Genomic DNA, 23,947 nt, shown 5'->3' with positions numbered 1-23,947 from the left:
ACAGGCGCCCCTCTGCCTATTGTTTTTATTCTCATCTGCTCTTTAGCCATCTCCTAACACTCTGAGTCTTTATTTACTCAACTTTAAATGGGTTAAAAGTTGTCCACTTATAAAGTAATTTGGTAACAAGTTTCAAATCCTAATAAATAAATAAATAAATATCCTTGAATTATATCAAGTTTCCAAAAGGTCATCACTGTCTCTGCTGTGGCCTTTTCCCCATTCCAAATCCTCTATCAATATGTCATAGTGAGTTAGGCAAAGACAAAAGAGAGGTGCAGTGTGAAAACGGCACATATATCTAATCCTGACAAAGCAATGAATGGACCCTCACAAGTATAATTATACTTGTTTATTTGTTGCCACGTACAGAGAACTGATGAAAAAAATCTATCAAAGTGGTATTATGCAGACACCAAGAGCTTCTTTTCTTTGGTTGCTAAAGACACATTGAGGCTTAAATTCCTTATTGTTAAATTCAGAGGAAAGAAAAAAAGTTTTTGGCTGGACTTTTTTTTTTTTTTCATCAGTTGCTGACAGATCTTTTGTGTACTAGGCTGTATTAGCTCACACCACTACCTCATTTCTACCCATGTCAGAATTCATAATTATAAACTACTGTACAGAAACTTTTAAAGGGTGTGGCATGCTGACCGAGGGAAGAGGGACTTTTTCTCACAGCCTCTCTTTTGATATATCAAAACACAGGTAAAGTTACGTCAGGGTGCAATTTTGATCTCAGTCTTTAAAGTTGGTTCTGGTGGTTTCCTTTACTCAGCTTTCTCTGCAATTTGCTTATTGTAGTATATGTTCAGTATCTCATCAATTATTGTATAACATCTTTCCCACTGCAGCATTAAAATTGTTAGCGTGAAGAAAGACAAATCCAAGGATGTCCAAGGATTGAAAATATGAAGTAAAAAATTCTAAGCCCAACTACTAAGGAGCCATTATGTTCCAATTGTCACTAAATCAAATAACTTCACAAAAAACCCATTTTTAGAGGGGGTGGGGGTGGGGAGTGAAATAAGCTTTTTTATTTCCTTGCAGGATAGAAATATATCAAAGTAAATGCAATGTGCATAGTTAATGTTTGTGAGCTTTACAATTTAAAACAGAAAAGCTGTAATTTTTCTTTGCTGGCAATCTGGAAACACTCTGGAGTTAATTACAGCTGATTCGGAGTGAACCACACAAACAAAGACCAGTCTATGTCCAGACAATTATGCTGCTTTAACCAGCTTAGAGCTTCCTGCTGATGCTCCAGGGCTCCTCTGCACACCCTCTACCTTCCCAGCACGAGGGAAAATGCTTCTGCAAGAAGGAATTAATGAAGAGAACTGCACAAGAATGTGTGACGACCTCTCTTGACACGGCAAAAACTTTCTACCCATGTCACGACAAAGGGGAGAAGGTAATTAAGTTTGAAGAGAAGGATGTAACCAAATATATAAAGAATTTAAAACAAGCAAATGTTTAAAGAGGGAAAGTTTCCCAAGACAAACATGAGTGTGCAAATCAACTCAGTCATTTTCCCCTCCTTTTTCTCATTAAGATCTAAATTAGCTATCGAATGCAGATTTACTTTCTTCTCCATAAACAGAACCTTTGTGACGGATGTTCAGTGGTCTCCTTTCTCTCTCGTTCTCTTCCTCATTTTTTCCTTCCCACCTTCAATTTCCCTCCTTTACTCACTTATCTCTAAACCTTCATGGACTTGCTATGACAATGACACATCCTCAAACATATATGGCAGAGCTCTAAAGAGTCAAGGTACACTTTGCCAATGACTCCAGTACTTCTTAATTTGATTAGTTGTGGGAAATAGGAATTTTACTCAGTTTTCTTCACAGCTTTAATCAAACTCCAGTTACTTTCCTTCGAGAGAAATCAATAAACTCTCCTTAACCAAAGTCCACTATTATATGACTCATGTTAACTGTTTGCTTCAGGAAAAATTCAAAATCACTGACCAAGATGGACCCAATACTTTATCCTCTGTAAACAAACTTTGATACTTTTAATCAATAAAGTTGATTTCTAATTTTCTTATTCATTCTAATTGAAAATGAAGAGTTTGCATTGATGTGAAACAAGGACATGAGCTGTAATTATGTTCAGTGCCTCGGATTCCTTCTTTGATACTGTTTTGCTAGTATTCCAGCTGACATCGGGGCTTTGTGGTGATTGCTTCATTAAAGGGTAAGGATGTCCTAATCAGCTAAAGCATTACTAGAAAGCTGCTGTTTGCCAATACTGTGAGAATACACCAGCTTTCTTTTTTTTCCCCCTTTCGTTATAGAAGGAGAAGATGCCTCTGCATGTCAGTTACTCAGCCCTACCTCATTATCAATCATCTTCCTTTGTTTCATCTAAATAAATATTAATCTATAAATCGATCAAGTATTATATTAAAATACATATAAATAAAGTCTCTGGAAATACTAAAAGGTTGTATAAATTACACTCAATTTTACAAAGCCTTTCCATTATGCACAGAATCATTTTTCCCTTCTGAAAGCCCTTTTCCTTCAATCCTGACTATATTTGAAAGTTCAAGTAAATAACATTTCTAAGTACAAAGCTTAAACATGGAACCCTTTAGTTTTCCTTGGAAAAACATGGACTACTGCTCAATCATTTTTAGAAATTTATAAATCATAGTTGCCATGTTTTCCATATGTTTATATTTCTAGTCTTTAAAATGCAATTGGATAATCTGTCTGGCATGACACGCAATCTAAAAGTGTTCAGTTGGAAATGTTTTTGAGTTGTCACGTAGGAACATTTTAAAAATTCATTTTAATTATTTCTTTAGGCATATAGAACTATGGAATATTGGGCTTTTGAAAGAGATTTATCAGACTGGTGAAAACTATTCTGCACATATATTTATCTTATATACAATGTGAAGACAACATATTCTAACAGATACCTGTATTTTTCCTTCTTTGCCTATTCATGTATAAAATTCATTATTGATCTACTGACAGCTGACTATTTAAAAGAGAAAATAATTATATAATTTTTTGTATTTCATAATTCTCACCAATATAATCTCATAGAAAATATAACAGTAAGTGCAATAGTGTAAGCACGTTCTTATTATTTTAAAAAAGTCATTCCATACAGGCTAAACCTACCATAATTATTTTCATAAAACTAATCACAGGTCAGCTATTCAAGCAATGATTTCAAAATAATTTTAATGAAGAAATTTATATGCATAATGTTTAAATCCCTGTTACATAGCAGCTAGGAATGAGTGGCCAGAGGGGAAATAAAGGCAGGGCCCTCATTACTGCAATCTAACAAAGAACTTAATACAGGAGGCTGGAAGCAAAGGAAGGCCATCTCACCCACCACCTCAGCAGTCCTGAGCCTGGTTCAGTAAGATTGCCAGGCATTCCGAACAACACAAGCAATACTATGACAGTGTGTGTGTGTTTGCGCGGGCGGGGGGTGGGGGCTTGAAAGTCTGAGTGTATCGATACCAGTGGCTCAGAGAAGGAAAACCTTGAGGCTGTGTGCTCATCCCAAGGCCTGGAAGGGTAAAAGGGAGGAGGCCCACAGTGCCCCCCAAAAAGTCCATAAAATAACTTTGGTTAATTGTCTGCCTCCCGTCACATATGCAAAATGGACAAATAGAATCTAGAGCAAGATAAAGATTCAGGCAATAGACTCCCCACACATACCTACATTTGGGTTGTTGTGTCTCCCCAGGGGGGAAGCTGGCATCACCTTTACCTGTCAATCAATATGTAACTCCCTCACTCACTCTCTTGCCACATGGGGGATCCCTGGCCACCCAGCCTCTGGCTAGGGGCCTTCTGGCCACCCAGGTGCTGGTCACCTGGCCTGTGGCCACTCTGCTTTTGCCACCCTTGGTTTTGCTCTCCCTTTAGAACTTAGCATTAATAAAATTTTCTTGCAAGCTAATAGGCTTGCTGATCTGTAATTCTTTACTGGGTCAGCAAGAAGAACTGAGTTTCTCCCCTAACATCCCTACCAAGAGCCTTTTACTATACAATACTTTTAGAGGTTACCAAATAGAAGCCTCTTTTTATATCTCATGTAAATATTTTAAATTATTTTATATTAAAAACCACAGTAGGACTAACATGATAGAAGACATAGTGGAGTGCCAAGTTTCCTTCTGGATGAAATATTGGAAAGGGTATGTTTGATCCTAAGATTAGTTGGTTATTTTATTTCTATTATGGAGAGACTTTTGTTTAGGTTGTGTACGTACACGTACGTGTTGGGCCTGAAAGTTAATTTGACTGCTGTCCATAAGTGAAGTGAGCAATTCAGTAATTAACTTTTGTGTTTTAAATGTATGAACTTTAATTAGATTTCATTATAAACAAACAAATGTCAACCATAATTATAAGCTCCTTGGTTTACCCACATATTATCCCTTTTCAAACAAACTTGATGTCAGACAAATTAAAATCAAGCAGCCAGCAATTTTGAGTTGAATTCTACATGATCTGCTGGTAACCTGATTACTTTAACTTCAATATCATTACAGGAAAAGTATTTCAGGAAAAATAATGACAAGAATTCCAACTCGAGACAAGCTTAATTGTATTGATTCAAAAGATGCCTGTTCATAGGAACCATGTTGAAGGAGTAATGTTATCTCAAATCTACAGTTTCTATTAAAATAAAATTGCCCAGCATGAAAGAGGCAATTAAGATTGGTGTCTGCAGAAAAAGAGATACTAAACTGACTAAATAATTATCAGGGCCCAATTATCTTATACTTTAAGTAGCAAAGTATCAGTGAGGAGCAACCACCAGGCATAAGGTTTGCCGGTTTATTTACTGACTGGTGTATCTATTAGGACCAAGAACAAGTGGAGCTGTCAGGACATAATGAAGGTAAATGATTAGTTAGCACCAAGCCTGAACTCTTCTTCAATGCAATAAGAGTTAATTAAAGTTTACCACCAACATCAACCAAAGCAGGATGTTGATCAGGTTTCAGCATTAAGTGCAAACAGACAATAGTTGCCAGCAATTAGTGCAGCTATCAAATGACATGCAATGATAATTATACATTTAAAACAGCTAAAGACCTAGGGGGAAAAACTAATCAGCCTCTTTGATGACAAATACTCAAAGGGCAGGAAACAGGTATCAGATTATTTCACTTTAACACTGTAAATCAATAGAATTAAACAAGAGAAGGTTGTATGGGTACATTATCCAAAAAAGAACAGTACACTGGATCCAAAACGAAATAAATCTGCTAGTGTTAGTCTATCAAAGATAAGGACTTCTGTAGCTAAAGAAAATAAGTTACTTTTCAGTTAGTTTCAGAAGTCTATGTAAACAAAGTTGAGCCTCTTGGTTTTGTGCAAATTCAACAATGCAACAAGTATCGCACCACAATTATTGTAATTTAAATTAAGTATTAACTTTCACTCCAAGATAATGTCAAAAGTACTTTTTGCCCGAATGTTACCTTTGAGTTCTCAAATATTATCTCCCTGAAAAGATGTTAGGTGTTGGGATGGAATTTCTATTAATGCAGTGAAATTGAAAACAAAAGCCTTTCTACAAACTACGTCGGTCTTTCCTTGATACCGTGCAGATACAGGAGTTCAACCTTGCCGAAATCAATGGAGCTGCATAAAACACATTCTTTAAAATAATTTCAGTCCAACCACCTCTTTCTTTTCCATTTCTGGCCTGCAGCCTAGAACAGGTCTCCAGAAAAGTACCCATCCTCATGACTTCTACCTGTCCATTTTCCCAGCTAATTCTGTTATGCTAAGGATTTGTACCCAGGGTTGCCTAATACCATTTCCCTGGAGCTAAATCTAAGCTAGGGCCAACTCCCAGCACAAAAATGTGTCCCTTCAAAAGCCCTTTCACCCCCTTCAGCACTCATACCCTCATTGGTCCTGGCATTTTCACCTCAGCCATGACAAATGAGCTGATGACTCTGACGCGACTGCAAGGGAGGGTGGCTTTATCTACAGATATATCATCAGTTCTCATCACCCTCCACTAATATGCCTCTTCTGGAATAATGTGTTGTGAACATTGGAGGAAATTTTTGTGTAAATACATGCACTTCAAGTCGTAAGAGACCAACTCCATCAAAAGTAGGAAAGGGAAGCCAGAGTGGATAAGATCAGGAAAAAAAAGACTCACAGTCACTGAATGCTGCTTTGGGGATTTAAGTAACACTACTCAACCTCTGCCCTACTGAAAAACAGCCCGCTGACTGACTCTTAAAGGTCCCCACCCCTCTCCACAAGCGCAGGAGCAGAGCAGAATTTGTGAAGTAACACAAATAAATCCTCTCCAATAAACATGACTAAGCCATTGCAAGACTATTTCTTTGTTTCTACCCCAGTGTGGGACATACTTTATTCTCAAGCCCTTAATTTCCTATGTTATTAAATCTTTCTAAATTCATTTCAGTGGAGGGAAGGATTGTCAACACCCATTTTACTCCAAGATCATTGTATTCTTCAAATAGAAAGAAGCAACATTTTCTAACTGATATTAAATGTGAAACTCTTCAAGCTTCAAAGAGAAGGGGGAGGGAAGCGTTTCTGTTTAGCATAAATACTACCCTTAGGTTAAGTCAGAACCCAAGTTCCAGTTCCATCGATCTAGTTGTGCATACTATGGAGTTGACAGGCCAGATACTTGTTATACCCTCTTCTCTCAATTCAGCTGAGGACACACAGCCAATCCGAATCCACTGTAGCATACCAGACCTCAGGAAAAGAGGTCAGGCTTTGAGGAAAGTGCTATTCACTCTTGGATCATGCAAGGAGCTCTTTATTCCTGTTCTTATTGGCATCCATCCCCCTTACTAGAACAAGAACAAAGCCAAGTGCTCGTGTGAGGTTTATGAATAAATCAGAGGTGAGCCACTTTAAGTGCAGCCCACGATTTCCCTGTTGACAGTGAGCACTTAAACAGGCTTCTATGACCAGCAGCTTCTCGCCAAGTGCAATGATTCCTAATCTGCACCCTGCTGCATTCTGAGAACTAAATGACCCATCCCATTTTTCTGCAAGTTTTCACCTTTCAGGCAATTCTTGTCATATCTCTAGCAACTTAGCTTTACAATCCCAGAGCAGACAGTCCTAGGACCATGATTATATCAACTGAAAATCATCCTTTGCTGGGAAAAATGCCACAAATAAAAAAATTCTCCAGCATAACAGAAATTATTCCCTCATTAACATTATAGACTCTAGGATAGGGGAGGAGCTAAGCCAACTAAGATGAAAAAATGTTAAATGATTTGCTTTGGGGAACACATACACACACTGGATCTCATCAGCTATACTCTGCAGTTAATGCAAAATTTCCCAGGAATTACTCTGAGCTTTAGCTTATTTATGGGTTAAATAAGGGAATTGTTCTATATCCCTTCTGACTTCAACAATCTATGCTTCTACTATAAAAACCCATTTAGATATTTAAATTGTGCTGGAAAATAGTTTTCCCTATGGAATGTTCCAAGACAGATACAGATGTTTTTAGAGTTGTATATTTCTTATCAATACCTAGATTTCAAAAGGAGAGGCAGATTCCAGCAGTAGAGTAAACTGAAGTTCCCTATCTATATTTTTAATTAACTTTCATCTATTATTTTCATTCATTCAATAGATATTTCTTGAGGATATTTACCAAATATTTGCCAATAATGTCCATCACTGTGAATACAGTCATTAAACAGATGTGAGTGCTGCCCTCATGGAGGCTGAAAATTTTGAGGTTACAGTTAAATGGACATCATGAAAAATACTGAGATGCTAATTGGTTTCCTCCAATGAAATATAGCCTTACCCTATCAGTATTCATTAAATACTTTGCCTTAAATAAATGTGCTTCCATTGAATTCTCAAGTCCAGGGCCACTGTAAAGGACCAGCATGGGCAACGCATCCACTTTTACTTTTAAGAAAAAGTATAACAAAGATTGTGAACCAAACATATAGAAATGTAAAGCATAAATCAAACTCAAAGCTGGGAAATTGTAATCCAAATTACTTATATTTCCCATAAAAATAGAAACAGTAAATGAGTACCTCACATGTATCACAATGGGAAATTACGATGAATTAAAAAAGTAAAAAAAAATAATAATAGAAATCCATTTTAGTTTAGATGGTTCAAAAGGTGTATTTATAAATTTATTAACCTTAACATGAATTTTATCATCTTTGAGCCTGGGTCTTCCTCCACTGAATAATGCATTACCATAGAAAGATAAAGGACTATGATTTACACTCCAAGAGATAAGCCAGGAAGAGACTCATAACTTGGCTATAAAGTCTCCCAAGAAAATTAAAGGGTTTTATAATGTTACTGGATTATTAATAACTGGATCTCTTCTACAGGTTGGTATACATTTTGAAATACAGGGTACTGTGTAACAATATCTATGCTTCTTTCATGACATATCAAAATATCATAGTAACAATTATAAAGAAAGGTATTTTTATGGCCTCTAATCCAGTTTTGGGAAATTCTCTAATTTAAAGTCTTTCAAGCAGGTGAGGTCAACTTTAAAACTGAAATAAGTAAGCTTTGTGGTCTCTTCTATTATTGTAGGTAATGGGCAGCCTGGAATCTTGAGTTTATGTGGATAAGCTAAGGTCTGAATTATTTAAAGACTGTTTCTGTTCTAATTTGCTTATTAAATAAAAGACTCAGGAATGCATTAAACATCTAGAAGCCCCTTGGAACCAAAGCAATGTGTGAGGAAGGAGTGGCAGATAATGAGGTAGAGGACTGTCTGCCTAGATGCCATCAAGGTATCTGTCAGTGAGAAAATATGAGAAGAATACTACTACATGTACATCCCCCCACTGCTAGGCATGCCCATTGCATAATTCCTAGCTCCTTCCCTCGTGGGAAATAGGCATCTCTTCTCCAAAGATCCAAGAAGATTTGCTTTATCAAATGCTCTTTAGTTGAGCATTACATGAAAACCAGCTATTGAAAATAAAGAGAAAGGGAACATAGGGTCTCCAGCTCTGTCACATTCACTTACTTTAATGTTCACAATACTTTAGTCTTCTGTAATCTCTACAATAATGTTGAGGAAAAGAGGCTCAAAAAGATTAAATAACTTGGAGAAGGTCATCTCTAACAAGAAGTTAACCCAGCTGTCTCATAGATCTAACACAATTGCTATTGGTCATTGAGTTGTCAAAAAATGGAGTAGATTTTCAAACATCTAAAACTCAAGTTAAAATAAACTAATTTAAAAAGGAAAAAGGAATCCACAGTAAACACATTGAAGAATATCTAGTTTTAACTAAGTGTCATTCTATGTACTATACTGCTGCTAAAACTCTGCAGCACTGTCTTTGTTTGCTGTCCTTACACAGAGTAGAAACTTGTTCTTCTTAACACTATGGCCATGATGATTAAGAATGCATTTTAAGTCACTGAGATAATTAGTGCTTTTATGAACCATCAACTCTTATTGACCATTCAACGCACCTGGTCTAATCTCCTACTTACCCAAAAATATGTTCACAATCACAGAGATAAGAGGCCATCCAGATTCTATCTGTCTTCTTGGAGTAAAAGAGAACTTGCTCTCTCAGAGGAGACAGTGTCACTGTTGGGTCACCATTGACATTTCCCTTTTCCTAATAGCGAGGGCTCCACTATTTCCACCATCTTCACATTCAGTCACATAACAAACTATTTTCCAAGCAACCAATATAGTTGCATGCCACTGGTCCTAGAGTTGGGATATCTGGGTTCTTGTGCTGACGTTGTCCTACCCTGCTGTGTGACTCAATGGTTATTTCCCTGGAATTATGCAGCCATGTTTTAAAATGAGCTGGCTGAGCTCATTTTTCTAAGCTCAAGTTCTAAGACAGTTTCCAGCTTTATCAGTTTGTGTTTCCAGTTGCCTTATAACCCTACCTGCTCTTTGGTTGTAATCATGCTGTCCAGTCCTTAGAAAACAAAAGAAATTTAGTCCACAGAGGCAAAATTTTCAGGCCACCTCTATGAACACAAGTGGAGAGGAGACATACTAAAATGGAAAAACAGTGGAAGTATGTGTGTGTATGTGTGCAGTCTGTATACACACTCCTCTCTGCATCTACTAAACCATCAGAGATGCCTCATTCTCAATTAATTAGTGTTCAGAATACTTTATGTATTACTTGCATTACTCCTAAATATATGGGGGGAAAGGACTAAAGATCATATTTTAGAGAATCCATACTTATAGCCTTTCAGGTTTAATGAACTGAGTTTTGGAAATTAATGAGCTTCTTCAGTTACTTTTCCATGCAGGCAAAATTTAAGATTCTCCATAGGCTTCCCTCTTACAAAGTTTTGTTTTGTTTTGTTGTTAACCATACAACCAGGTGGCATCTGCCAGCAGATGAGTTTTTGTATTTTAACACTGTCGAAGCTATGGATTTCCTTTCTTCTTTATAGAGAAAGAACAGAATTTTATGGACAGTTATAAAATGCATATTTTAATGCAAAAGTCAGTTTTCCCTGATTAAAATGATTTAGGTCTAGTAAATACTTTCAGAACACTTTCTGGTCTTATAGCTAGGACACAGTGGAACCTATAAACTTTGTCTTTAGAGGTACGTAATATAATGAGTACCATTCATAATTCATCAACTGCCCACTGTCCTATCACCGGGGCAAGCAAACATCAGAAATGATCAATCATCTAAAAATATGACGCTAGTGTGTGAACCCCTGACCAGGACGACTAAAACACCTCCTCGGTACTTGTCTGGGGCTGTCCGGGTATTATGGCATATTAACAAAGATAAGCTGCCCAAATGCTTAAATTTTATTTATTTATTTTTAATGTCTAGAATGTTAAAGTGGCTAATTATATCAGGGATAAGCTCCTTCGCAAATACGACTTTAGTGTCAAAGCTATTTTGAAGTTGTGTGCATATATATAAAAGTGCCTTAAAATGACCAAATTTTATTTCACTCACAAATCTTTGAAAGAGTATGGGAGTGGTGAGCAGCCGTTCCTGGACAGAGGGTTTTATGTCAAACGTGAAACCATACCAAACTTTCAAGGCAACTTGTGAACCTCTGACACTAGGGAATTAACAGGACATCAAATCCAGCAAGATCACAGGGGCACAATCCTTATGCAAGAAAATAATGCCATTGAGCCCTCATTAAAAGACCATTTTGTCCCAAGCCATCAAAGACTGCAAGTGCACGAAGAGCTTGGTTATATCATCAGGGATAACCAAAACAAGTGCCAAGAGCAATTGTACACTTAGTTCTCACATGTGTCCATCTGTTCACATATAAACAGATATTCTGCTTTCTGTCTGATTCTTAAAATCTTGATATCAGAATACCCTGGGCTTTTGCCCATTTCCTAAGAATGCAGACATCACATAAGCTACTATTAACCCATGTGTGATCCACATCCATGGTGGCTGGAAACCAGCCAGGTACAACACATGGTGCTTGGTTAACAATGTCTTAAAATATAAATGAATTTATTTTTTTAAATTAACACATTTTTCTTATGGAAATACCTTAATAAGACCTTTAGCATGTAAAAAAAAAAGCCTCCATGTGGATTTTTTTTGTTCTTTTAAGACTTTTTGCAAGCATATCATAAAGTTAACCATAAAAGTTTCTGAAACAATCCAGAATTTCTTGACAAATTTTTAAAAGGACTCTAGTAAATAATTTTGGGGACTTTATATAACAAAGATCAAACACTTTTCCTTTACAATATTCTGTTCTCAAGAGGCAACCCTTATATTTTAATTTACGTGAAAACACTTCTGATTTCTCAAGTTTCTATGTAACCATCTTAATAGCACTGCAGCCACTGAACTGCTACAGTGATGTGGAGAATCGGAGTTCTACAGACTAGCAAGAAGACAAGTTAGGTTAATACCCTGTAGAATCTTTCACTCCTGCTCTGGGGCAGCATTCAGTGGCTCATTTGTGGTGACCCCAAACCTGAAAGAGCTTGTTTAAAATGTACACATATAAATAATTACCCACACTGCACTCGATTTGCATATGTACAAAAGAACCAATTCCCACCTTGGAAAGTATCTTAACACTTATGGCATTTTATCTGCCATAATTATGGCTAAAGAAAGATCATTTAGAGCCCTGGCCACGTTGTCAACTGATAACCAGTTACAGCCCTAAGTAGTGACAGGAGAAAGCCCTATTGCAAATGTTTCCAAGAATGAACATGCTGTACTTGACCACTTTTAAAAAGACTTCTCTTTAAATGAAATACACTGAATACACCTGCAAGGCAACATGAGATGAATGAAATCCTAAGACACTAACTCTGTATCCTCTTGTGCTATCCACTCCCAGCCACAAGAGCCGATTGGCCAACTACAACATTCAACAGTGCCCAAAGTCAGAATATACCACTCCTTCCCAAGTGAAGTGTTCTACCACCTGAGACAGCTGTGGATAGTGAACAGAGGGGAAAAACACTCTATGTATTCCATCATTAACTAAATTAAATATCCACACCATACTATTGGGCTTTTCTAAAATAACTGTTTTTGCCAGCTAAGTGCTAGGAATTCCTGACACCCAATAGCCAATATTTGACCAGCCTAGCATGTTTCTGAAAACTCTTCAATATACAAACCTCTGCTTAACATACTTGAGCTACGCCGTTGTCATACATATTACTTCCTTGTGATGATGGAAACTCAGGCATCTTATAAAGTTGCTGAAATCTGAGCCCCTGCTTGTTTTCTCAAGTCTTGGACAAACATAACTTTAGAGAGAGCAGAGCACAGGCATAAAGAAAGAGGAGACTGCATTTTCATCTTCCTTTCATCTTTGTCATTCAGTCAGCCACTCAGGACCCTATTCAGCAGAGCGTTTCATTATGCAAAAAAATGCTAATCCTTTTCCGATGCTTTCACACTTGTATAAACCCCCATTCCTTCAACTGAAAAGCAATTATATCAGTTTACCTTTCTGTCAAAAACAGATTAATACTCCAATAACAATCTCTTTTCTTTCCCTATCTTTTTGCCTTTGGAAACTAGAGAATATTAGTAGAGGCATTCTGAGAACAAGAATACATTATTTTAAATATGATGATGTTAACCAATGAGTTGAAAAAGGAGAATACTCATAAGAAGACAAAGTCCTTCAGTTACTGCAGAAACTCCTCTCTGGGGCAGAACCAACCTTCCTTCTGCAGCTGCCCAGAGAGTGAGACTCACTCTGGTCTATTAATCACAAACAAATTATGAAAGAATGTCGCTGGACTGGTTGACACCATTCCATCTTAGGAGACTCAAGAACAGCCAGTAACAATGTCCTCTTCATGGGTAATGAACAGCCATGACAAATGGGGCAGAGCAACTATTTATTTGCATATGCAAATTATCACACAAGGGAAACATGTACAAACAAGTGTCATTGTAAGGTGGATTAGGCAAACAACGCTTTTTTTTTTTTTTTTAGGACATTCTGCAACCCAGAACATTAGTCAGCACAATTAAACCAGTCTCCATGGAGACTAATGAAATTTCACCATGGTATGAGTTAAATTAGATAGCTAGTTATGTGTTTCCACAATCCAACTTGAAATCCATTATGGTTGCAGAACAATACAGCAATTGTACCTAGCTGATCTTTGCCAGCTCAACAAGCTCCTAAGTTGACAATTTGCATATGTTAATATAATTAAGCACTAATTACATGAAACTTGTACATATTCACAGGCACTTTCCCTGGACGCTTTTCAGTTTGAACCTTGGCCAAGTCTTTAACCCTTAGAATGGTCCGAGAAGAAAAAAAACTCTGCCTGTGGGTACAGCCCCTAGGCAGAAACAGAAAGGCTCCTCATTTATAAGCACAAAGCTTAACCTGGCTTCTCATATTTCCAGCAACAATGACAGAAAATATTTGGTGAGTGTGCTAGGACCAGGGGAAAGGGAAAGGGGGGAGAAGGGATGGATTAGTCTTTAAAGACTCATAACGAGTATCTTTTCAAAGGCAAGCAATGACATTCATTTCAAGAAAATGTTAAGAATTTGCTTTCACTGACAGTGTCGAACCTTAGGAGATGAAAACGATTCGACAACAGCAAAAATAGCAAGTAGAAAAGGAAGAAGGAGTCAGCAGCACCTAATGAGCTTTACATAAATATATTCAGAGGCAATTAAGCAATGTTAATTACTATGACAGCAGTTAATTGAATATAATTAGATATTTTAAGCCACTGAATAAAGTATAGTTAAGATTAATTTTATTGAGATTAATTGTAAATAAGGATAGATTAACTCTGTTTTGACAGGCATAAAAAAGTAGTTTTGCAAATTAAGCAGAAGCATGACCACCAGCCCAAAAATCATATATTATTTTAATGTCACACCTCAGAATCATCTCCTCAATAAACACGACTTTTCAAACCCAAACAGACAGGAATCTTAAAGAAAAACAAACAGCTTGCAGAGATTAAAGAGCCTTTTGTCCTTTTTCATGTGCATTTCTTTTAACAGACTAAATTAAGCGAGTCTGGTGTACGTTTTTTAGGAAGGAACATTTCACACTGAATGGAAAAAATGTTCTATCACATATGAAATTTGTGCAGCTGTGCGGAACTTGGTCCAGATGGTTTTAGACTATAAAACACCACCAAATGATAGACAGTAGACCTTCCCAAGATTATGTGATAAAGTCACAATATTTTATTTTGACCTCCCTAATTTCTGCTTTTATTATTTCCAACCAAATCACATATTTTCTTTCACGAATGTGTTTCCCCAAGAGGGTTAAAAGAAACATTGCGCATACTGAGTGCTAGAAATAAATGTAAAAGGAAGGAAAGGCCTTCTTTCACAGGTAGCAGCTAAATCACTTTAGGCACAAAATGCCATGATAGCTATGACAACAACATATGCAGATGACAACACTTGAGTATGACTCTTACAAACAATGGTGTCTAGAAATATTTCTTAGGAGAATACTGCTGAATGAAAATCCCTCCCAAATACTTTCACACCCAGCTAATCCATGCCTAGTCTTTAAGAAAATTAACACAGTCCTCAAGAATGCTGAACAAATCACTAATAAGAAAGGCACTTCAATTGATTTTGAAATAAATCAATAGATGATTAACATAATATTTTTAAAGCAGCAGCAGGTATATGTGTGTGTATAATAGAAACATATATATAATGTCTCCAATCCACTTAATTGAACAAGGGCTTTATGCCACTAAGCCTGCCTCACAACTTCTTTAGGGTTCCCTTAGTCTTTACAACGAAAATCCTAAAATGGTCTGTGAAACAAGACTACGACAAGCCATTTTGTAGTGAAAGATTTTAAATCATCCAGCCTCTTCTAATAGACTTGAGACTTATTGAGGTAGAAACCATAAAAAATGAAGAAGGGAAATTTAATCCCTGAAATATTGATTTGCACATTAATATCATATAGGCAGAGGGCAATTTGGCTTCGTGGAAATGACACATTGTCGACCCTTGGTGAAGTCAGAGCCAATCTAACTGCTGAACATGTCTGAATCTCAAGAGTTATTAAGGGCCTCCCTTCTTGCCTTTATGACTTTTCTTCAGCCTACCAATGCAATCTTAAATGTATTATCTTTAAGAAATAATTGTAAAACCTCAGGGGTTTTCCAGTTAATGGAAGGGAGGCCAAACCACATCAGATTCTGAAATGCAACATTAAACCCTTGCAATCAACAAAAGCACCTCAATTCTCATCCATTCAGTGCAGGATCTAATATTGTTATTAAAGATAATCAAATTTCATTGTGTAAATTTAGGTTCATGGTCAGAATGGAAGTAGTAAATTCTGCAATATTAAAAAGTGATTTTCTTAGCCTCCTTTATGTTTTCCTTGCTGGCAGAGCATCTTCTCAAATAATTTATCTAGCTCAAAATAACTGAACAGGTTTGAACTCATTTGCTAAAAACTGCAAAAGATGACAATAGAGCTGAACAGGTTTCCTTCAGTTTTAACTTTAAGTGGCAACTTTCACTTCCTAGACCCAGAGTCCACTCTCCCTGTCTGACCCCACAGTTGGTGCTATGGCTTTGACTTAATACAGCTGGTTTACCTGACCTTTCTTTGTTCCTTAGGTACATTTCACTTTTCAGATTTATGGTATTTCCCCCATATTTCATTGATTATATTTTCATTGCAATAATAATGTAAACACTTCAATATCAGCCTACTTTTTAAATCCAAAAGCAACCAGCTATTGAACAACATACTGTGATGCCCTCTCCCCAGTTTCTGCCATAAATATTAAAACCATTAAAAAATAACTGTATAAACCTTATGATCCCCACACTGAAGCCAGGTGCAAGAGGTTAAAACAGCTGGCTAGCCATCTTTTATTTTTGTGTGCCTTCCTGCTGATTGAAACCGCAAACGTTGAAAACTATCAAATATTCCCTTAAGGATTTTTTTTTTTTGAGAAGAGGAAGGAAAAAAAAAAGGAAAACCTTCATTTTCTTTAATCTGCTCCTCTGTGGAGGAGAAAAAGTAAAAAACAATCAGTCACAGAGGTAGTGAAATAATCGTGAATATCTCTTTTCTGTTGTATTTAAACCATCATTTTCAACAACTATGTACAATTGTTTTTATTCTTCAGTTAGAAAAGAGAAAAGAGGGAAAAAGAAAGAAAGAAAGAAAGTCGGAGCCTGCTCTGTCAGTTTTGCCAGTAAATATAAAGTAAAACCAGTGTTGATGGCACCGAGAGTGTTACGTACCCGGGCTGTGTTTTTGCATTGCTCTCAATGGAAGCGATCGATGCCCGTGTCACTGTCGCGTCCCAATCGCAGCCAAGTCTCAGTCTTAATCTAAGCAACACCCGAAAAGGCAGCGGCAGCCGCAGCCTCTCCCTGACTCTTCCATCCATCCACCCAACTAAAAATATAATACTACATATGAGCTTTAAGCACTCCACGTTTATAGGGATCAAGCCACTGAAAATCCTGGAGAACACAATAAAAAAAAAAAAAAAAAAAAAAAAAAAAAAAAAACCTCCTTCTGTCTCTTGTCTCTCCTCCCTCTCTTTTCCTCCTCTCTCTGCTCTCTCTCTGTCTCTCTCTCTCCCTTTCTCTCTCTCTCCCTTTCTCTCTCTCTCCTTTTGCCATCTACATGATCCTTGATTAAAATAGAACAGAGTTAATAAAAAAAAAAGGGGGGGGTAAGGACCCAAGGAGAGGAAATGCAACTGTCAGAAATAGGGACCGCCAGATTTCCTGGTGAACCTGCCTCTGTCTGAGTCAGTGTCAATCCACCATCTTCCGCCAGTGAACTTGTCTTTGGGTTTTTGTTTGGTTTGGGGGGGGGGGGCGGTTGTTGCTGTTGTGTGTGTGCTTTTGGGGGGGGAGGGGGGAGGGGAAGGCAAGGTAGGGGCTGGCGGTGGGGGGAGCAAGGAGAATGTGTGTGAGTCTGTGAGTGTGTGTTTAGTGTGTGTGTGCAGGGGTCGGCTTTGGGGGGGGGGGGTCCGTGTGCGCGATCTGAACCTTTGGTACCTACAAGGAGGGTGTCTCACGGAACGGTAGCTAAGACCTCACCGGAACCGCGCGGAAGTGAGGAGTCGCGGCCAAAGGCGTCTGCGGGAGCCTGTTCTCGGGGCCGGACCCCAGCCCGAGCGCCGACAGGAGCCCCCCACCCGGATCGCAGGTAACAAAGAAATACACACCAAACGCACCGTCTTCTGACGGGAGGGGGCCAGGATGGGAGCCCTCTGTAACTTGGGCATCGGCGAAGAAACTTTACACGATCCATGAGAATTTTTTTTTTTTTTTCCGATAGAAAAGAGCAGAAAGAATGGGGGAGGGGGAGGGAGACCGAAGTAGAAGGAAGGCGAGACCCGACGCTTTCCAGCCCCTGTGCCTCGCGCGGCTCCCGGCCAGAAGGCGCACTTGACGCCGGAGAGGCGAAGGAGGTGAAGTTCGTTTGCAGACCTGGAACCCCCTTGGAGGGGCCAGTGAATAAATCAGCTCTCACAGCCGGCCACAGACCCCCGCTCTCCCCTCCACCACCCCCACCCCGCCCCCGGTACACACACAAACACACCTTGACCTCCGCCAAAAACCAAGGGAAAGATGCTGGACCCCGAGCCGCAAGCATCTATGCTCTAGTCTAAGGCGCACCCGGCAACCCCAGAGCCCGAGACCGGCGGCCGCGTTTGGGTGGGTTCCTAGCCCCGAGGCCCGGCGATCCCGCCTCCTAACGGACCTGCCTTCCGTGCGCCCGCGCCCGTGCCCGAGTCCGCCCGCCCGACCGCCGGCAGGAGCCCCGGGGCGCGTCAGTTGCCGCTGCTCGGCGCGGGTGTCTCCCTGCAGCCCTGGCCCAGCCCGCGCCCCGGCCTCCCCGAGCCTCCGCCGAGAGCGCGCGGACCCCGGGCCTCCACGGTGTCGGCACTGGCGCCCTTCGCGGCACTCGAGACAGCGAAGCGGGTGTAGGAGGAGGGAAAAAAAAAATCCAGACTGAATAAGGGGTGGGGTTAGTAGGGAGAGGGGCTGCGACCCCACCATCCGACGTCCAAACTTTCGGAGGACGGGTGCGGAGGAAGGGGCACCGCATCCCCGGCACCGGGCGGGTGGAGACCCCCGGCCAAGCCCGCGCCGCCGCGAGCTGACAGCCTCCAGCGCCACCAGAAAGCCCGGGCTCGCGGTTCAGACAGAATCCGAAAAGACAGAAAACAGGAGAGCCAACTGCTCGGCCAAACGTGGGGATCCGCCACTTAATCCAAAAGTTAAATCCCGAGAACACAGCCCCCCAAAGTAAGTGGGAAATCAGGCCCCTCCGGGCCCCCTCCCTCCCTCCGCGGAGCAAATCCTCGAGCCAAAAAAGGGGGAAAGAGATAGAAAAGGGGGGCAGAGCGGAAGAGATGGTCAGGATGCGGGGACGTGAGCGGGAGCGAGCGAGCCGGGGGCAGAGGGAGAGGCGGAGAGGGAGAGAGAGCGAGCGAAATATCAAAGATTGTGCAAGATCAGGCTGGAAAGATAATCGATACTCGACCTAAATTTAACACAAACTACTCAATAAAAGTTAAAGAAAAAACTTACTTTCCATTTCCCCTGCAGTTCCTACGCGATCTTCGCCTCTTTTTTGTTTTGCTTTTATTTTACTTACAGCTGATCACATCCAAGTAAAACGAGAGGGTTCATTAAAAATTTTTTTAAAAAATAAAAAAAAATAATCCTCGAACTTTATTGGGTGAAAATAAAAACGCTGGAGCAGAAAGTGGGGGGCATGGAGCGGTCCTCGGGGGTCCGGGAGAGTTAAAGCATGTGCCCACCGCGGTCTCGCTGTTTGGTTGTGAAGGGGTTGGGAAAAGGAGAAAAGGAAATGAAAATCCGATATGTCTTTATTCTGCTAATTATTATCGTTTTAGCCCTGTTTAAAAAAATGGCTGATTAAGTTGAGTGCGCATGTCTTTGTGTGTCTATTCCCGATATGCACTCTGGGAATGAGAGAGGAGAGCGAGGGAGAGGGAGAGGGAGAGGGGGGAGAGAGAGGTGTAATTAGTGAGGTGATCAACATTCCCCAGACTGCAAATGACGCGCAGCCCGGACTCGGAGCAGCCCGGAGCCTCGCGGTTTCCAGGGCTCGGAGCGCGGCGGCGGGAGCCCGGGACGCGGAGACCGCGGAGAGGGCAGGGACGGGGACCTCGGGACTCGCACCCCACGAGCCCCTGCGCGCGCGACTCCTAAACTTCATTAGACACACACACACACACACACACACACACACACACTCAGCAGGGGAGGGGGGTCAAACCTAAACACCGCAGAAGCAGTGCTCTTTAACCACTCTATTTTTTCTTTTTAATTTTAATGAGGCAAAGTCATTATTAGCAGAACAGAGATTTGTTTACTAGGGAGCTTTAAGCAGAAATGTGAGTTAGGGCCATGGAGAGGTTTGCTCTGCTTTGTGAATTCGGCGACATACAAGAACGCTTGTTCAGGGCGAAATGCGGGGACCGGGGCAAATATGCAGATATATGTAAATAAAGGATGTCTGACTGTGTGCAAAGCCCGCTCTGCCCAGCCTATTTCACGGGGGGAATTGCACTCTGCCAACCGTAGGCACGCTGTTTGAACGAGTATCTTTCGCTTGCACATGCAGGGGAGAAAACCCAGGGCAGGGAGGATGGAAGGGGTTTAGTCAAAGTAAACTTTTTAATAAGAAGAAGAGATGATTGCAACAGTGATAGTGGGGGTACGGTTCTAGCCATTATGTAATATTTTTTAACATTTTATCAGAATTGCATAAGTTCAGTGTAATGGCTTTAAGAAGACTTATATGAAAAAACCTTTCATCTTGTGAATCTGCTGAATTATCTTTCTTGAAGCATATTATGATAAGTTTTAAAACCCCACTACAGATCTCATTAGAATGAAATATACGTAGTATTTTCTGGTACAAAATTTAAGGTGGCTGGTTCTCATTTGAAAATCTAATTATCTCTTTCCAATACTACAGATGTGAATTTGAATGACACTTTCATTAAAAGATAATTAATTAAAACTAGGAATAGACATACTTTTAAATACCCTCTGCTGCATTATTCATATATATATATATATATATATATATATATATATATATATCACCATTGGTACTCAGATAGCATCCTGATACATTGTTACACCACAGGTCACAAGGAGACACCACCTATGCAATATTTCAAAAATAGGAATTCTACAGAGAAAGTGAGAGGAACAAATAAAACAAGATAAAAACAGACAATACTTGCAACATCCAGCTTCCTGGACAGGTGAGGTATCAGTTGCTTTTGAGTTAACAGGCCTATGAAGTTCTGGTTCGCCAGGATATGCTTTAAGACCTTTTCTTAGGCATTTAGCACCAAGTCTACCAAATACCACCAGAAAGTTTTATTGCATAAGCACTAGGAACAACAGAGGCTGCAAACCTGCACCTTTCTGGCCTGAAATGTTGGGTTATCAGGGAACATGTGGAAAATCCTAGGACTGATGCAAATGGGATCAAAACCCCAACAAAACACCTGGAGGATAAAAGCAGAGTCCTGGATAGAGCAGATCCAGGCCCAAATCAGGAAAGCTGGTTGCCTGTGGAAGCTGGCTAAGGTTCCAGTGTGAGTCCACAGGCTTGGAATAGAGAATAAAACCCAGATATGGTCTTTATTAAGAGAAAAAAGCAGAACACCACCTCAGGATCTGGAGTCTGTAGACATACCAGTGCATTAGAACCAGGGCTACTAAGTGTTAGCAGAAAGCAAAGTACTGATGTCTCCAAAGACTCTATTCCATTTCAAACATTTTGGGAAGAAATTTGCTCAAACTGGACAGCTTTTTAAGATATTTAAGTTACTCTGTTTACAGCCCCACTTTCACACAGGCGGCTGTGTCTCTGTGTGTTGCAGTGTCTGATTGCATCTCACTGGTCTTTATCCATGTGCCTTTAGAAACATACATGCCCACGAGGGTAAAATTTAAATTCTCTCTAACTTGCAAGTGAAGAAGGTGTTTATGTAGCATTACTGTTTACCGAAAAACACCCCAGAGAGCAAAAATCCTGGCTTTAAAAAACTATTTGAGGTGTGTGTATGGGGAAGGAGGTGGGGGCTTTTAAAGAGACTGAGGGGGAAATGAAGGCAGGGAAACTTTCAGGTTCAATTCAGAAAAGATCAAGCCCTTTGCGGGAGAGGGCTCCATGTACAAGCTCACTGATGGAAAAACCATTTCCTGCGATTTCAGACGGGTAAATGCGTGTGATGAAGGAAACACCTGAGAACAATAAGTCTGTTTCAGGCTCAGGTGAAGAAAGGGGTTTATTTCTGGCAGGGAAGAAGAGGGAAATGATGATCATTTTGTTTTCAAGTTCTCCTTTATTTCTTTTGCTTTTCTCCCTGAAACATCATCAATAACATTAATGTCATTAATGTCAAAACACCAAACATCAAATCAGGAAAACCGTTTTAAAATTTTTGGTGGCTATTTCTTCTCCACGCCCCCACCTCCTCTCTTTTGAAAAGACAGCTGTGTGTGGAGGGGGGGGGGGGCGAGAGCGGTTATTGAATTATAAGTAAGAAAACAAAAGGAAAGAGGATTTGTAAGAAGGGCGCCCACTTTTGCAATTCCTTCTGCCAGCGAGTATTCACCTCCTAGCGTACGTGTTTTCTTTTTAATCGTCTTTCCCCTCTTCCCTAAGAAAAGAAGCTGGGGTGAGAGTCGGGGTTAATGGGCTGAGCGGAAGGGGCAGAGAGGGACTAGCCCAGAGTCAAGAGTTTCCTGCAGGGCTCGGCCTGGGAGCGCTCCAGCGCTGGGAGAGAGCAGGGGCCCCAGGCAGGGCACCTCGGGCTGGGCCCCGAGGCGCAGAGCGCGGCGCCTAGGGCAGGGGCGCTGCGAGGCGGGCGAGCCCGAGCTCGGCCCGCGGGCTGCTCCGGGGCACCGGCACGATCTGCTAGGCTGGACCTGGCTGCGTCGCGGCCCCTAGCTGCGCGAAACCCAGCTGTTCCACTTTGGGTCCCTGCAGACGCTTGGCCATCAACCTTTGACCCTGCCTCTCCTCCCCGTTCCGCTGTCGCTAAACTCTGCGCGAACCCGCCGCCACCCTCCTGGAACGCTGGGCTACTTTTTATTTCAAAGTGAAACGAGCAGAGGCGTCCCTGCGGCAGCAAAAACTTTCTCTAGACCCTCCTCTGCACTTTCCAGGGCTACCGCAGCCAAACCAAGCCCACTCCGGGGCTCTCGGACCCTGCACCGAGCGCGGAGTTAGGCGAGATCCCAAAAGGGACACCAGGTGGTTAGGTGTTGAGTGTTGGAAGCAAGGAGTAATTAACATTGAGACAAAAGGTAATTTCCACTTCCAGACTTTTCCTCGGCGTATTTTATTTCCCAAATCTATGTCTCGGACACTCCGGGCTTTACAATCGGTTTACTGAGTCTTCAGTTGTCTCACTCTTCAGTTCGCTAAGAAATACCCCAGCCCCCGTCCCCACGTGCGGCCAGCTCCTGACCAGCTTCAGCCCAAGAGGGAAAGGTTCCCAGTCTTGTGACCGAGCTTCCGGGGTCTACAGAAGTGCTCAGTTTGAAACAAGGTATTACAAGATTTCAGCGTTAGGAACCCTTGACAACACCACAGACACTTGAGATCCTCAGCCGCCCTCCTCCCCCTTCCTTCTTTTTGTTGGGTCTTCTCCACACAGGGGCTATTTAACAAAGGCAGTCTGTTAACTAACATTTTGTTTAACTCAGCAACTCCTTTCCAAAACACACTTCAACATTAATACCAAGGTCTGTCACTTCGTGTGCGTGGGAAGGTGAGAAGGTGGGGGTCGCCTATGTGTGTAAGGGGGAGAGGTGAAGTTGACAGGGAATCGGAAAGTGCAGGACTTCTTTGGGAAGGCGTCACAAACACATTATATTTACAAACAAATAATTCAAGAAATCGCCTGGGAGAGAGCCAGATTTCTTTACTAGAAAAAAAAAAAGGGTACATTTTCCTGAGAACTAAAGAAAAGTGGGTATTTAAAATAGAACCTAACATCCAGAGTGGGTACTCACTTTGTGGTGAGTGAACTAGATGAAATGAAATTCAGAAAAGGAAGGCATTTTGAGTGTGTGTGTGTGTGTGTGTGTGTGTGTGTGTAGTTTTGTGGGCATGGACTCCCTCCCCTCCCCCAACCGGGCTCTTATCTCCTTTGTATAGAAATGCCCCCCACCCTGTCTCTAACTGTGTACTTCCATATTCCTGTATATTTCTCTCTTCCTACAGTCCATTTGTTTGCTTAACTTTAATCTGTTCTACCATCTTTTTGGTTTTTTTCTTGGAGGTTTGACCTGTTTTTATTTGTGTATTGGGTGGAGTTGGCCATTATGTAAAGTTACACACAGGTAAAGTAAGGAGGGGGAGGAGTTCTGGAGGGTCTGCGGAGGGAATCAAGGGAGGGAAAGGGGAAA

General features: G+C 40.7%; 1 protein-coding gene across 2 annotated transcripts in view; it reads right to left on the bottom strand.

Annotated features, from left to right (window-relative positions):
• Positions 1–19,511, bottom strand: part of ZFHX4 (zinc finger homeobox 4) — a 181,266-nt gene extending 161,755 nt beyond the window's left edge. For both annotated transcript variants that reach the window (XM_024578293.3, XM_024578294.3), the window contains exon 1: positions 19,067–19,511. The gene's annotated coding sequence lies outside the window, so the exon portion shown is untranslated. The remainder of the gene's footprint in view (positions 1–19,066) is intronic.
• Positions 19,512–23,947: the final 4,436 nt, after the last annotated feature.

Source organism: Desmodus rotundus, chromosome 8 (genome assembly GCF_022682495.2).
Source record: "Desmodus rotundus isolate HL8 chromosome 8, HLdesRot8A.1, whole genome shotgun sequence".
NCBI lineage: Eukaryota > Metazoa > Chordata > Mammalia > Chiroptera > Phyllostomidae > Desmodus > Desmodus rotundus.
The sequence above is the reverse complement of the archived record's forward strand: the minus strand, read 5'-3'. Positions and strand labels throughout refer to the sequence as shown.